General features: G+C 48.7%; 1 protein-coding gene across 5 annotated transcripts in view; it reads right to left on the reverse strand.

Moving 5' to 3' along the window:
- The window catches only part of LOC104142271 (ankyrin repeat and fibronectin type-III domain-containing protein 1), a 348,255-nt gene extending 344,868 nt beyond the window's left edge, over positions 1-3,387 (reverse strand). The window contains exons 1-2 of one of the 5 annotated variants that reach the window (XM_068908666.1): positions 3,257-3,286; positions 2,800-2,915 (exon numbers count right to left, since the gene is read on the reverse strand). The gene's annotated coding sequence lies outside the window, so the exon portion shown is untranslated. Of the gene's footprint in view, positions 1-1,846; positions 1,866-2,799; positions 2,916-3,256 lie in introns of those variants that run through there. The other 4 variants (XM_068908667.1, XM_068908668.1, XM_068908673.1 and 1 more) reach the window with 4 other exon arrangements.
- Between the last annotated feature and the right edge of the window lie 10,053 nt (positions 3,388-13,440).

Genomic DNA, 13,440 nt, shown 5'->3' on the forward strand with positions numbered 1-13,440 from the left:
AGGCATGCCCAGGGCTGGGAGCCGCAGGAAGAGCCACTTGTCTCATCCTGCTCTGGAAGCTACAGCCCTCCAGCAGAAAGGCTGTGACATTTTACACAACCTCAACAGGATGTGGCATCATTCGCCTGACAGAGCTGACCGTAAGGATGACCTCTAATGTCTCACATTAAGGCAGGGGGAGCCTTGAAATAAGTCAAAAGGGAAAGGCAAGAATGTCAGACAAACAACGTCCCCAAGCTCAAAACCACCCCAGCTTTCACTGCCACAGCATGCTGAGCTCAGCTTGACACTGGTGAAGCAGCCAACATGTATTTCTCCTTTTGGAGAGGATACACAACCTTAGAATCACCCCCCCACACACACAAGTGGCTGCTGAAGTTGTGTCCCCAAGGCTGCGACAGAGCCAGAGGACAGTCAAGTACCACGTGCCCTGCATGGCATCCCAATTCCCTCCCCAGCTCCCATCACTGAAAGCCAAGATAGACAGGACTCTTGGTTACATTTTGGCTTAGCTCCCTGCCACAAGCAACATCCCCTGCAGTTGTATTTCCAAATGCTGCCCAGGCTTTCCCAGCCACTTTCCTGGTGGCTCTAGGATATATGCTTGGAGCACAGCAGCTGCTGCCACCCTTCTGCCTGCCCGGTCCAGCCCTTTGCACTGCTCTGTTACAGTTATATCATAATGTTAACAATGCTGCAAAGTGGAGAACTATAACAGAGAATTACAGCGGCTGAACACTCCATAAACGACAATGGTTTGCTGTCTTTAAAGTTAAATCTTTAAAGATAGCAAAAAGAGCATTTGCTCTCCAGTTATAAATCACTGGAGGTAAAGGGATGATAAATAAAACACCCATTGCCCTAATGACTGTCATACCAAGGATAGCATCTTGCTGTTTTCTGACTATTGATTTAATTATCCTGCAGGAACACAAAAAATATTAAGTTACATAAGATTTCACATGAATGAATAAAGAAAGCACAACTTGCTCCCCAATAACAACCCAGCAGATGTGAACTAGCACATCTCACTTTGAGAAAATTATTATTCCTTGCATTGCACATGGCAGGAGATGCCTCATGCTGAAAGAAGTTGTTCTCCAAGAAGACGCACCACTTTCCTTGGAGAGGCTCTGGCTCTTCTGCAACATGGAACAACCTCAACACAACCTTTGCCTTCCCTGCCCCACCAGCCCCCTCTAACTGCACTGGAGAAGACAGTCCAAGATAAACACTGCTCCAGTGTGCCAGCACAACCAGGCTGCAGGTTCCCTGAGTCTGCGAAACATTTAAATGATTTTTGTTAGCAGCAAAACAGATCTGGATTTTTGCTTTAGCAGAAGGGCAGGGGAAAGGATACAAGCTTATTCATGCAACTATGCACGTTTTCATAACTTCAGCTGAGAGAAGCAAGGTCTAAATTTTTTTTTTTTAATGCATCAACCAAGACCACCTTTGCAGCTTTTGCCCCACCACAGGACAACTTTCAGTTCCACAGGAGCAGACTGGAATATGACTGTTCCTACTTAACGGCGTTACCTTTCGGAGCAGAAAAGAGGTTGCTAAGTCCCAAACTCCCCAAAATGCAGAAAGACCTCCAGGGACCACATAGGAGTTCTCAGTACAGCAATAAAATAAATTCAGGCAAGTAAAGCAGAACAGCCACACCCCAGAGATTACCATCAGGGGAAGCCCAGGTTTACAGTGTACAAAGTCATTTTTCTTGGTTTTAATTATTGCTAGGGTTACTGTCTAACAGTTAAAACATTTACAATAAAGAAGCAAGACTAAAAGTTTCTTCCCTACTTCATTGTTGTAATTGCCAGCTGAGAGCAAGAGAAAATACCTGTAGGGGAAAGACAGAAAGGATGCGCTAACTCCTCAGGAGCACCGCTACTTGCATCTCACTTCCACCTACCACAGGGGAACACACAGGAAAGCTGAACTTGCCTTCAGGAGGCTGGCATGGCTCAAAGAAGGAGACAAAAACAAACTGATCATTCTTTTGCAGTCTTTTCAGCAGGGCATATAAGCATCCACCTCACCCAAGCACCAATCCCAGACAGTTTGTTCATCTGGCAGTAGGCCCATCTTTAAGCATCCTGCTGACTTCTGGCCTAAAGGGATGAGTGTCCAGGACCCTCCTCCTCCTTACTCTGTACAAAGATGTATAACTTCTTGTCGGTCTTCAGTAGTTAACTTTCTAAAGAGCATCTCTAGACATACTGTATCCTTAGGAAAGCCATTTCTGCTGGCTTGGCCAGCTGAATGTCAATGCCACCTTCATAAGTGCTTTCCTTATTCCCCATTCTCAGACAAAACCTGGGGAAAATCAACTCTAAGAAAACAAGAAAAGGGAGGAAAAAAATCTAAACGGGAATCAAACAGAACAAAACGCTCCTCCACACCGTGATAAACTATCACTCCAGGAGGCAGGATTCCCTCCTCAGAAACACACTGAAAAAGAATACCACACACAAGGCAAGAGAAAACAGCCTGCTCTTAGGAAACAGTGAGTACAGCACTGTCGCCACAGTGAACCTCACAACTTCTAGGGAAATCTCCTAGGGGAAAAAGAAAAAGAAAAAGAAAGAAAAAAGCCCTAGTGATAGCATTAACCTGCCAGATGAAGAAACCCCACCGTGCACAACAACGCGCTGTAATTACTACAGGACTTGCTGAATGCACCATTCAAAAGAGCACATCTCCTCTAAAACCAATTTAGTTACAGAGACAACAATAGCTTTCTTAAAAACTAAAGACCTAGCAAGAACAAAACTATTCAAGTTACAAACTTACAGCAGGGCACACCACAGCTTCTGCACGGAGGCTCCACTGAACTCGCCTTTCTCCTCTCTGCGCTCAGAGGATGGGCAAGGGAGCATTTCCAGGCAGATTCTTTTCACGCAAAAGGACTGAAATCGAACAGCAAAACAGCATTACAAGAGCATGAAGTAATCCCACCCCTGCAGTTAGTGTTTTGCTATCCAATTAGCTACTCCAAGTGTCAGAGGGGAAAAAAGTACGCTGCAAAGCCAGGAGCTGTTTTGCAACATGCGGACTGCTGGAGCGCAGACCCTGGGCTCCCCGGAGTAATGGGCGGGGGGAAGTGGGGAGTCGCCGTGCCTTGCCCCAGCCGGCCCTGGTGCGGTGGCCGGGGAGGGCTGCAGCCCCCAGGAGGCAAGAGGAAGAAAGGGGGGGGGGATAGAGGGGGGGAAAAGGGGACACAGTCCCTTCCCATCAGAGCCCGGCTCACTTGCTCCGCCGCTCCGGAGGGGCCGTTCCCGCGGCGCAGCGGAGGGCGCCCGGGGCGGCCCCGGTACCGCCCGACGGCGGCGGCGGAGGGCAGCGGGGCGCCGGCCGCGGCGAGGGGACGCCGGGGCGCGCAGCGGGGCCGAAGCCCGGGACAGGCTGCGGGCGAGGCCGAGGAGGCGGAGGAGGAAGCGGGCGGCGGGGGTGCGAGAGCAGCTTCGGCCAGGGGGAGGCACCGAGGCCGGGGGGCCGGGACCCAGCCCCGCCTGGCCGGACAGCCCTTCCCGCTGCGCCGCGCCGCCGCTGGGGATGCTCGGCCGGGCCCGGAGACAGCGGCAGCGCAGCGCGCTCCACCGGCAGGAGGGCCCGAGGGACGGGCAGGAGCCGCCGGCGGGCAGCTGCACCCGCCAAGCCTCCCTCTCCCGGGCAGCCGAGCGCCGCCCCGGGGAGCTCAGCCCGACTACCCTGGGCAAAGCCAGCAACCAGCCAAGCCAAGCCAAAGCAGCCACCTCACCCCCTCCACAGGGAAGGGCTCAGGCCTCCCTTTGAGTGTGCAACGAGCAGCATTAAGTGTCCGGCATTGGCTGCAATGAGTCTGTACGTGCATGCTGAGGCTACTGCAGACGCAAGGCAAAGCCCCACCACCTAAACTGCAAAGAAGCGCAGCCAGAAGCCTACATCTCCCACATGCACGGGCAAAGGGCATGCATGTGATCAGTTACCATGGCTCAGCTGACATGTGGTAACTTGCTGCTCCAGTGTAGTTAATTTTCTGAAAACTACTCATGTTACTTCATGAATCAGTTTTACATGAATCAGTTTGAAATTGTATGTTAGTTTAAGATGTAGCAAGCATGCATAAAGCAGCAAAGCAAACTGAGCATGCTGGCCTGCACATAACAGTGAACAGTAAAGCACTTCAAGTACCCATAGCTTGCACTGCAGTAATCTGACTTCTTGGTTGTCCTGGGAACTCCGATGACCATTCAGGGAGGTGCATCAGCAGGGAGATGTGAGCCACATGCAGATTAAAGAGCGCTCAGCAGCTCCGCAGTCTTCCTACCTGCGGGGCAGGTTGCTGCATCAAAACCCTCCTGTGCATTTCTTGACTCTTCAGTGGCTTCATTTGTAACCTCAAAATCAGCTTTCTATCTGCTACAGCAGGATAGCTAGGAAAAGAGAAAGGATGTCCTAAACTGATATGACTTTTAAATCATGCAAAAGTGCTATGCTGATAAATACACAAATGCTAAATTCTGTAGACTGCATGCTGACAGAGAGGACGTGCATCTCCACCCCTACTGCTTTGCAGATTCAATGTGAGATCTCATGTGCTCATAAGCAGTGCTTCAGCCCTGTAATTTTGATGAGTTGGGGAACCCTGACGTCCTAAGAAAGGCCAGAGGATCAAATAGCTATGGTGCTTTTCTGTCACCATAAACTCCTCTTTGAGAACAGTTATTCTTCCTTTATGCTTCTCCCACTCTCAGGCCCTACTGGTCATTTCTCCCCCACTTGTACTTGCCTGTGGTTTCCCTGGCCAGGCAGCTGGAGCTCACAGCCACCAACGTTCCTAGTTTTCACTGCACCCCACTGACTGGTGTCTGAACTCAGCCCAAGGATTCAATCCGCCTGAGACTTTACATACACAACCAGGAGCACCTGGCATGTTCCGAGTTACAAGGGAGGACAAGGGGGCAGACAGCTCTAGCAGATTAGGAGTGGGGGAGGGCTTTTGTGCACCTCTGTGCCCTGAGGTGTTGCTGTGTGCTGTGTTCTTCTCACATGCCAGTGCCACTTAGAGTAGGTTCTTCAGCTGCCTCAATTAGCAGGACCGTCATCATCGCTGTTTCCCTTCAGTTCAGTGCTGTAGTGCTGTATTGCGGAATGATGGCAAGCTGAAGCTTGCTTTTGGTTGCTGTTGTATGAGTCCACGCCAACCTATGGTGGTGTAAATGAAAGCAGACTCAGACCCTCTTTATACAGGCTCTTCATCCAGTCTAAAGATTGGCTCTATCCAGTTGTTGCTCTCCATCCTCTGCAGAGGTTCAGCTGCAGCCGAGACAGGGTTATCTCAGTGCGACTCCTATGCTGACCAGCTACATGGGCACTACGGGATGTGTCTGAAAAAGTGGTGATAAATCCATTCCCAGGGAACTGAGAATGTCATATTATTCTACTATTCTAGGCACCCACCTGCCATATCACAAGTCCAAGTTCAAGTTCCAAAAAAACCCTTATTTTAACCTCAAAAAAAATTTAAGAACACTCAAACATCAAGGATTTGTAGAAGTGGTCTTTGCTGCCAACCTGAAAGGTTTGTTTCTGCCTTTCATTAGCAATGCCTCTAACATCAGGCTTGGACCTCTGCAATTTGCCAGCTGGGCTGCCCAGGAGCTCTTAGAAAGAGACATGCTTATGTGCAGCCTAGAAAGCATCCTGCAAAACCCTGTGTTGTCACTAACCTTTGAGCTCGGAGTAGCAGGGCCTCATCAGACCTTCTCCAAACCAGCATCATACTCACACTTCCAATTTGGCAGAACACAAGCACACTAAGCATAGCATATGAGTCGGTAGGGGAAAAAAATACTCTAGGACCAAGAAGGAGATACTGCAGAGAAAATGTCTGCTGAGAAATGCAAATACATTTTTCTTTGTATGAAAAACAGAAAATAAAACATGATAGGCCCATGTCTGGTAGAGGAGCTGTGGTATGAGCTGAGCTCCCAAGCCAAAATGCTTAAGGCACGCTCTGAATAAGGAAGGAAAAACATTTTCCCTTACTGACCAAGACGTAAAGCATCAGAGCCAGGGGAGGGCTTTTGGGGGTAGAAATATCTCCTCACAAGGACTCTGGCTGAGCAGCAGCACTGCAAACAGCTGTCTGAGCCTGCAAACGTAGCACTGAGTGCAGGTCCTGACCCATGAAAGCATTTACACAGGTACTGAACTTTAAGCATATGCTTAATATTCATAGCACATGAAGTGACTGGGATCTGAAATGCTTTAGGAGCTCTGACTGGTTACATTTCAAAGCACTTCTTGGGGTATATTACTGCCCATTTATAGGGGAATAAACTGCAGGTATGGTTCCACTCTGCACTGACTCTGGTAACAAGCTTCCCCAAACTTTTATGCAGCTGTACCTGCAATCCTTATGCTTAGAGACACCTGTTCTCTGACATGTCCATGTCATCTCATATCTGCTAACCAATGAAACAAGCTGAGCGGTCTCAGATTAGTTCCCTGCCACACATGTATCCATGATTTGGCTCTATGTAGCTGCACATAGTTAAGGAGGCTATGAGTGGAATAGCAACAAGGCACCGCTGCCCAGTGTGGTGGTCTGAAAGCTAGATGTTCCGAAACCCAGGAGATACAGGGGTCTCATGGCAAGCAGAAGGAAATTAGAGCGCGCCAGTGTGGTTTTTGGCTTAATTGATTTCTAGCAGTGATTACTTTGTTGTTATTTTCAGCCAACAAGAACCCTCACATAAGGTACAGTTCACCATTCTCCCTTGGCATATAGCAAAGGGCTGCTGCAAAGATGTGTCATCATGTCATGAGTATCCCTCACCCCCATTGCAATATTCCTATTTTAGATCGCTTCTCCATCCAGGCAGACAAAAGGGCTCTTAAACTCTCTTTAGGCAGTTCTAAACCAGCTGTGAAGCAGTGGGTTACCAGAAAAACGAGCTGTAATTGCCACCAAAAGTCTTTCACTTCCCAGTCCCCTATAAGCTCATAAAGAACAATAATTCTATGGAGGAAAGGAAGCCTCATGGACAACAGTTTTCCAGAGTGTGTTGCTTTTTAAGGATTGAGACACCAACTATACATTAAATGATCAGACTGTGTGTGAACAAAGAATAACAACACTAATTGAAACACTGACGTTTTGCATCCAGTGGGTTTTCCAGTGATGAGAGTTAAAAGACATGTTACAACTATGTCAGATAGGTTTGCACTGAGGTTGTTTGTGCTGAAGATCACAGAATCACAGAATGGTTTAGGGTGGAAGGGACCTCTGGAGATCATTCAGTCCAACCTCCCTGCTCAAGCAGGGTCCTCTAGAGCATATTGCCCAGGATCACATCCAGACGGGTTTTGAATGTCTCCAGGGAAGGAGACTCCACTACCTCTCTGGGCAACCTGTTCCAATGCTCTGTCACCCTCACAGTCAAGAAGTTTCTCCTCAGGTTCAGATGGAACTTCCTGTGGTTCAGTTTCTGCCCATTGCCTCTTGTCCTGTCGCTGGGCACCACGGAGAAGAGGCTGGCCTCAACCTCTTGACACTCCCTCTTTAGTTACTTATACACGTTGATGAGATCGCCTCTCAATCTTCTCTTCTCCAGGCTGAAGAGGCCCAGCTCTTGCAGTCTTTCTTCCTAGGAGAGGTGCTCCAGCCCTCTAATCATCTTGGTAGCCCTCCGCTGGACTCTCTCCAGCAGTGCCATGTCTCTCTTGTACTGGGGAGCCCATAACTGGACAAAGTACTCCAGGGGAGGCTTCCCCAGGGCTGAGGAGAGGGGCAGGATCACCTCCCCCCACCTGCTGGCAAAACTCTGCCTAATGCACCCCGGGAGACCCTTGGCCTTCTTGGCCACAAGGGCACACTGCCCTTGTGGGCAGGGCACACTGCCCTACAGATAAATGTAGGCTTAGATAAACACAGGATTTCAGTCTCCACAATTATTAAGCCAGAGACTTTTGGCATCCTTCTGTTCATTACAAAGATAATCATCAGATTCATTTCTCCCTGTCATATTGGAATTTGGTCCCATTCTGACCAAAAAGATGCTATTTGTGGTGCTTAGGCCCCAGGACTGAGTCACATCCTCATCCAGAGAAACAGCCAGCAGAGGTGAGCCTCAAGGTCGGTGCATTCTCAACTTCTCAACTTCCTTTTTAGGCTCCTTTCCCAAGTGAGTTTGCCAGTGTGGATCACAGCAGCTGGCACTAATGCACAGTGCCACAGAGCAGCAGTCAGTTTGATAAAACACCTCCGTGACTGAAGTCACCAGTAGCAGCCCCACACAACCCTTTGTAGGGTTATAGAACATCTCCTCTCACCCCTGAGTCAAGACTGGAAGACCCTAGAAGATCAGTCATCAATGTCATCTAAGAAAACTTTTTCCTAGAGTTATTTATATCCCTGTGTCTTAAGAGCATTCTCAGCTTTTTTTGGCATGCATTGTCCTTAATTTTAAAGGATGGTCTGATTTCCCTTGTACCAGTTTGAAGTTAGAAAGGTGGTTTCACACTAAAGGGCAGCCTAACCAGGAGCATTTTGCCTGACATGAAAGGAAAGCCTGTCACATGCCAACCTGATTGTGTATCTAAGCTCAAAAGAACTTAACGCATGTACACTCCTATTTAACATAACTTCAGAAACAGGTACCATCAATCCTAGTTTAAGGATGCAGATGAGATGATGACAAAAACTCATCCCATTTGATACACCTACATCACTTCTGGAGACAGCTGCTGAGCTCTTCTGCTCATCACTGACTGCACCTTCATTACAAGGCCTCCCTTGTATAAACTGGCTGTATGTGGTTTGAGACCTAGCTAAAAAATCCTTGCCTTATCCCTCTTTGATTGTCAAGGCTTCCTGCTCCAGGACTTCATGCATAACTGACAAGCACAGTTTGTAATGAAGATGACTCCTAATGAGCTGACACAGGATGCAGTAATGAATGGTGCTTGTTTTGTAAAGTGCTGATCAAAGAGCTGGCATGTTGTACCTTGAGGCTGTGCCTTCTGGTTTGAGAGTGTAATTAACAACAATTTCTAAAAAAATCAATTTCAGGTTGAAGAAAAGTGCCTGGTCTGACTGCTCATAAGTGTTACCCCATCTCCTGATTTGCAGCACTGATACAGCATAAAGCCCATACAGTGACCCAGCTTAGACCATCCTCCCAAGTGGGAAAAGTACCTTACTTCATTTCCCAGATTGAGTCACTGCCAGCAGCCTGCAATTGGCTGCCCAACCAAGCCTGCCTGTGGGCTTGCAGGACTATGGGCATACCCCTTGAGGGCTTGCAGAGTTATGGGCCTGCCCTATGCAGGCTTGCAGGGCTATGGGCCTGTCCCTCTACTGAGTTGTTCCCCTGCAGTGGAACCTAATTCATGGTTCTCATGCTAGCAGGCATCATCCCAATCTTGACCCAGGTCCTAGGAAAGTTCTGGCATGTGGGCAGGGGAGCTCTCATGTCAACAGCAGCGAGGTGGAAAGAGTATTCAAAGAAAGGGGGCAGTTCTTAAAATGGTTTAGGAGATTTCTGTCTCAGAGGCTAGTTCCAAGAGCAGAGAGACAGAAAAAGCTGTCAAGGGCTGCAGGATGTGGTGGGAAGAAGTGTGAGAGCTGCTATTTTTACAGCTGAGCAAGTGAGTTTTCTTAGGATGAGCAAGGAAGTAGCACTTGCCTGTGAAAATGTCTTGATGGGCCACTTTCTCATATTGACACTGTGGGACCCAGGAATACCCAATGGTGTCCCAGTTCTATGTCCAGGCAAGATGGGGAATGCACCAGAGTCCCCTGGTCCATATTGTAGAAGCAGTAGAAAGTTTTTCAGGAGGCTGCGGTCCCCAGGAAGCTGCACAGCCAAAACAAGCTTAGAAAGAAAACAGTGGCCTGTGCCAACCCATGGACAGGACAGACACCTCTGACCTTAGACCTTCCCCAGGACCCCAAATCCAACAGGCACAAAGATAATATGTTTTTTTTCTTCACTGTTTTCTCTATTAAACACAGGAAAGTGGTGCAGAAGGTGCAAACCCTCTTAATGCGGGAGTTGGCTGGATTTGCCCCGCTCATCCCACTTCTCAAAAACCAAACCAAGGGGAGACTGAGCTGTGGCAGGGAAAAATAGACCTGCAGGATGGGCAGAGAGGAAGCAAACAGGTTCTTTAGTGATGCTTAATAGTGAGGCTTCACAAGATACCTGTGCTGATCTAATTTCCCATTGCCATCAATAGTTATCAGGAAAGTTTCCTGACTACGGTAGGCTGAGAAGTGAGTTCAAGGGGTCTGGTGAGCGTGGATCACTGCAGCACCTAGAGCCTGTAGAGGGGAGCAGGGAAGAGCAGGACTGCACTTTTCAGCATACCAAAGTGTTCAGTTAGCTTAGTCATGTCTTTAATCCACATCTCAAATTTGGAGCCAAAGCTATTTCGTGGTACCCAGGGTCATAAACCCAGGTGAGCTTGGGAGCTCAGAAAGCTACTCTCCAATGATCCAGTTGCTGAATCCCCTGAAATTCTTGAACATTGAGGAGTTCAGGTAGTTCTCTGGTCTTGGTCTTTTGGAGTTTCTTGGAAGGCCACAACACCCCTGGCCAGACCCCATATTCAAGCTATTGGCTCCCTAAGTTCAATTCTGACACACACAAACACACCCCCAATATCCAGATGCTTAATCCTTCCTTTCCAGACTCCCACCTTGATGTGAGCACTCCCTACTGATAACTTAACTCTTCAGGCATGGTAAGAACAGTATGAGCAAACAGTCTTTACTGCTAAGGCCAGCCCTCAGGAGTTCCAGACCCTGGGGACAAGAGAGGAAGGCTGGAGAAAGGAAGACTCTCCCTTGGTCAAAGAGGATCGGGTTAGAGATCATTTAGGCCAACCTGACATCCACAAGTCCACGGGCCCTCATAGGAAATACCCACAAGTGCTGAGGGAGCTGGCCGATGTTATTGCTAGGCCACTCTCCATCACCTTGGAAAGGTCCTGGAGATCAGGAGAGGTGCCTGAGGACTGGAAGAAGGCCAATGTCACCCCAGTCTTCCAAAAGGGCAAGGAGGAGGAGCCAGGAAACTACAGGCCTGTCAGCCTCCCCTCCATCCCTGGAAAGCTGATGGAGCAGCTCCTCCTGGAGGTCATCACTAAACATTTGGAGGACAAGAAGGTGATCGGGAGTAGTCAGCACGGATTCCCCAAAGGGAAATCATGCTTGACCAATCTGATGGCCTTCTAGGATGGAGTGACTGGCTGGGTAGATGAAGGGAGAGCAGTGGATGTCGTCTCCCATCACATCCTTGTAGGTAAATTCAGGAAGTGTGGGTTGGATGAGTGGACAGTGAGGTGGCTTGAGAACTGGCTGGATGGCCGAGCTCAGAGGGTTGTGGTGAATGGCGCAGAGTCAAGCTGCAGGCCTGTAGCTAGTGGTGTCCCCCAGGGGTCAGTCCTGGGTCCAGTCTTGTTCAATGCATTCATCAGTGACCTGGAGAAAGGCACAGAGTGCACCCTCAGCAAGTTTGCTGAGGATACTAAACTGCGGGGAGTGGCTGACACACCAGAAGACTGTGTTGCCATTCAGAGGGACCTGGACAGGCTGGAGAGCTGGGCAGAGAGAAACTTCATCAAATTCAACAGAGGCAAGTGCAGGGTCCTGCACCTAGGGAGGAATAACCCCATACAGCAGTACAGGCTGGGGGTTGACCTGTTGGAAAGGAGCTCTGCAGAGAAGGACCTGGGAGTGCTGGTGGACAACAAGGTTGAGCATGAGGCAGCAATGTGCCCTTGTGGCCAAGAAGGCCAAGGGTCTCCTGGGCTGCGTTAGGTGGAGTGTTGCCCCCTCTCCTCAGCCCTGGGGAGGCCTCCCCTGGAGTACTTTGTCCAGTTATGGGCTCCCCAGTACAAGAGAGACATGGCACTGCTGGAGAGAGTCCTGCGGAGGGCTACCAGGATGATTAGAGGGCTGGAGCACCTCTCCTAGGAAGAAAGACTGCAAGAACTGGGCCTCTTCAGCCTGGAGAAGAGAAGATTGAGAGGCGATCTCATCAACGTGTATAAGTATCTGAAGGGGGAGTGTCAAGAGGATGAGGCCAGCCTCTTCTCCGTGGTGCCCAGCGACAGGACAAGAGGCAATGGGCAGAAACTTAACTACAGCAAGTTCCACTTAAACCTGAGAAAAAAACCTCTTGACTGTGAGGGTGACAGAGCATTGGAACAGGTTGCCCAGAGAGGTGGTAGAGTCTCCTTCCCTGGAGATATTCAAAACCCATCCGGATGTGCAATGTGTTCTAAATGACCTTGCTTGAGCAGGGGGGTTGGACTGAATGATCTCCAGAGGTCCCTTCCAACCTTGGCCACTCTGTGATTCTGTCATTCTGTGAAACAGACCCCAGCAACTAGCTGTGCAAAAAGTTTCTGAGCATGCAACTGATACTTCCCATATCTAGCAGAGAGAGGGCAGCTTCTAGAAAACAAGAGGCACCTGAATGCAATGCTCCACATTTCTGTCCTTCTTCCACAGGAGCAGAGCCATGACTTTAGGCTGTTTTCCTTTGTTACTTCAGCTCCTGTTACAGCTGACTTCATCTGAAATAGTGAAAAAAACACATCCATGAAAAGAGGGTTCCCAGCTTCCAATACTTCTCCTCTAATCCTTCCACGATCTGCTCCAGTCTAGCAAGAGATCTCAGACTTTTCCCAGGTGATTTGTCAAGCAAACATCTTCCCAGACAAACCACATCTTCACGGAGTATGTCCCTTATCCAGGTCATTTGAACTTGAATGGAGTGCCATCTCTACTCAATGGCTCTCTGTTGTAAGGCCTACACTACTTTGTCAGCTCAGCCTAGAGATAAAAAGATAACATGGAAACAGATGTAGTAAAGTACAGGCTGATTTACTGAGGGCAGAAGAGACCTTGGAGGCCTTCTCAGACAGGCCATTAGCAGCTCTGCAGTAATGCCTGTGCTACCCATCACAGGAGCAACCACATGGCTGGACCAGACCCCTTCCCCATTCAGATCAAGGCTAGGTTCAGCCTTAATATAGACAAATACCAAATTAATAGGGAATTCACTTTGTGTTTTCACAGCCAGGTGTGATACAGATCTGGTGATGCTTGCTGGAATGATATGTCTGACAGACTATGATCACAACAGAACAAGTTCAGCACTCCAGAAGACTTTAGCAAAGGTGCTAAAGTCTTCCAGAGTGTTGGGCATGATCAAATTGCCTGGGAAAATTAGCAGGCTATGAAAGAGGGTGTCTATGGCTGGCCCATCTTAAGAGATCTTACTTCTAAAAGCTATAGCTGCTGATTATGAGGTAGCACTTCTGATAGCTCTTAATCAGTACTTGCTTCAAAATAAAGAGGAGAACTGAAGCAACTTTTTCATCTGCAGTCTGATATGACTCCATTTTAAGAACTGATAACTGCTTTTATTGATG

The sequence above is a fragment of the Struthio camelus genome, chromosome 15, assembly GCF_040807025.1.
Source record: "Struthio camelus isolate bStrCam1 chromosome 15, bStrCam1.hap1, whole genome shotgun sequence".
NCBI lineage: Eukaryota > Metazoa > Chordata > Aves > Struthioniformes > Struthionidae > Struthio > Struthio camelus.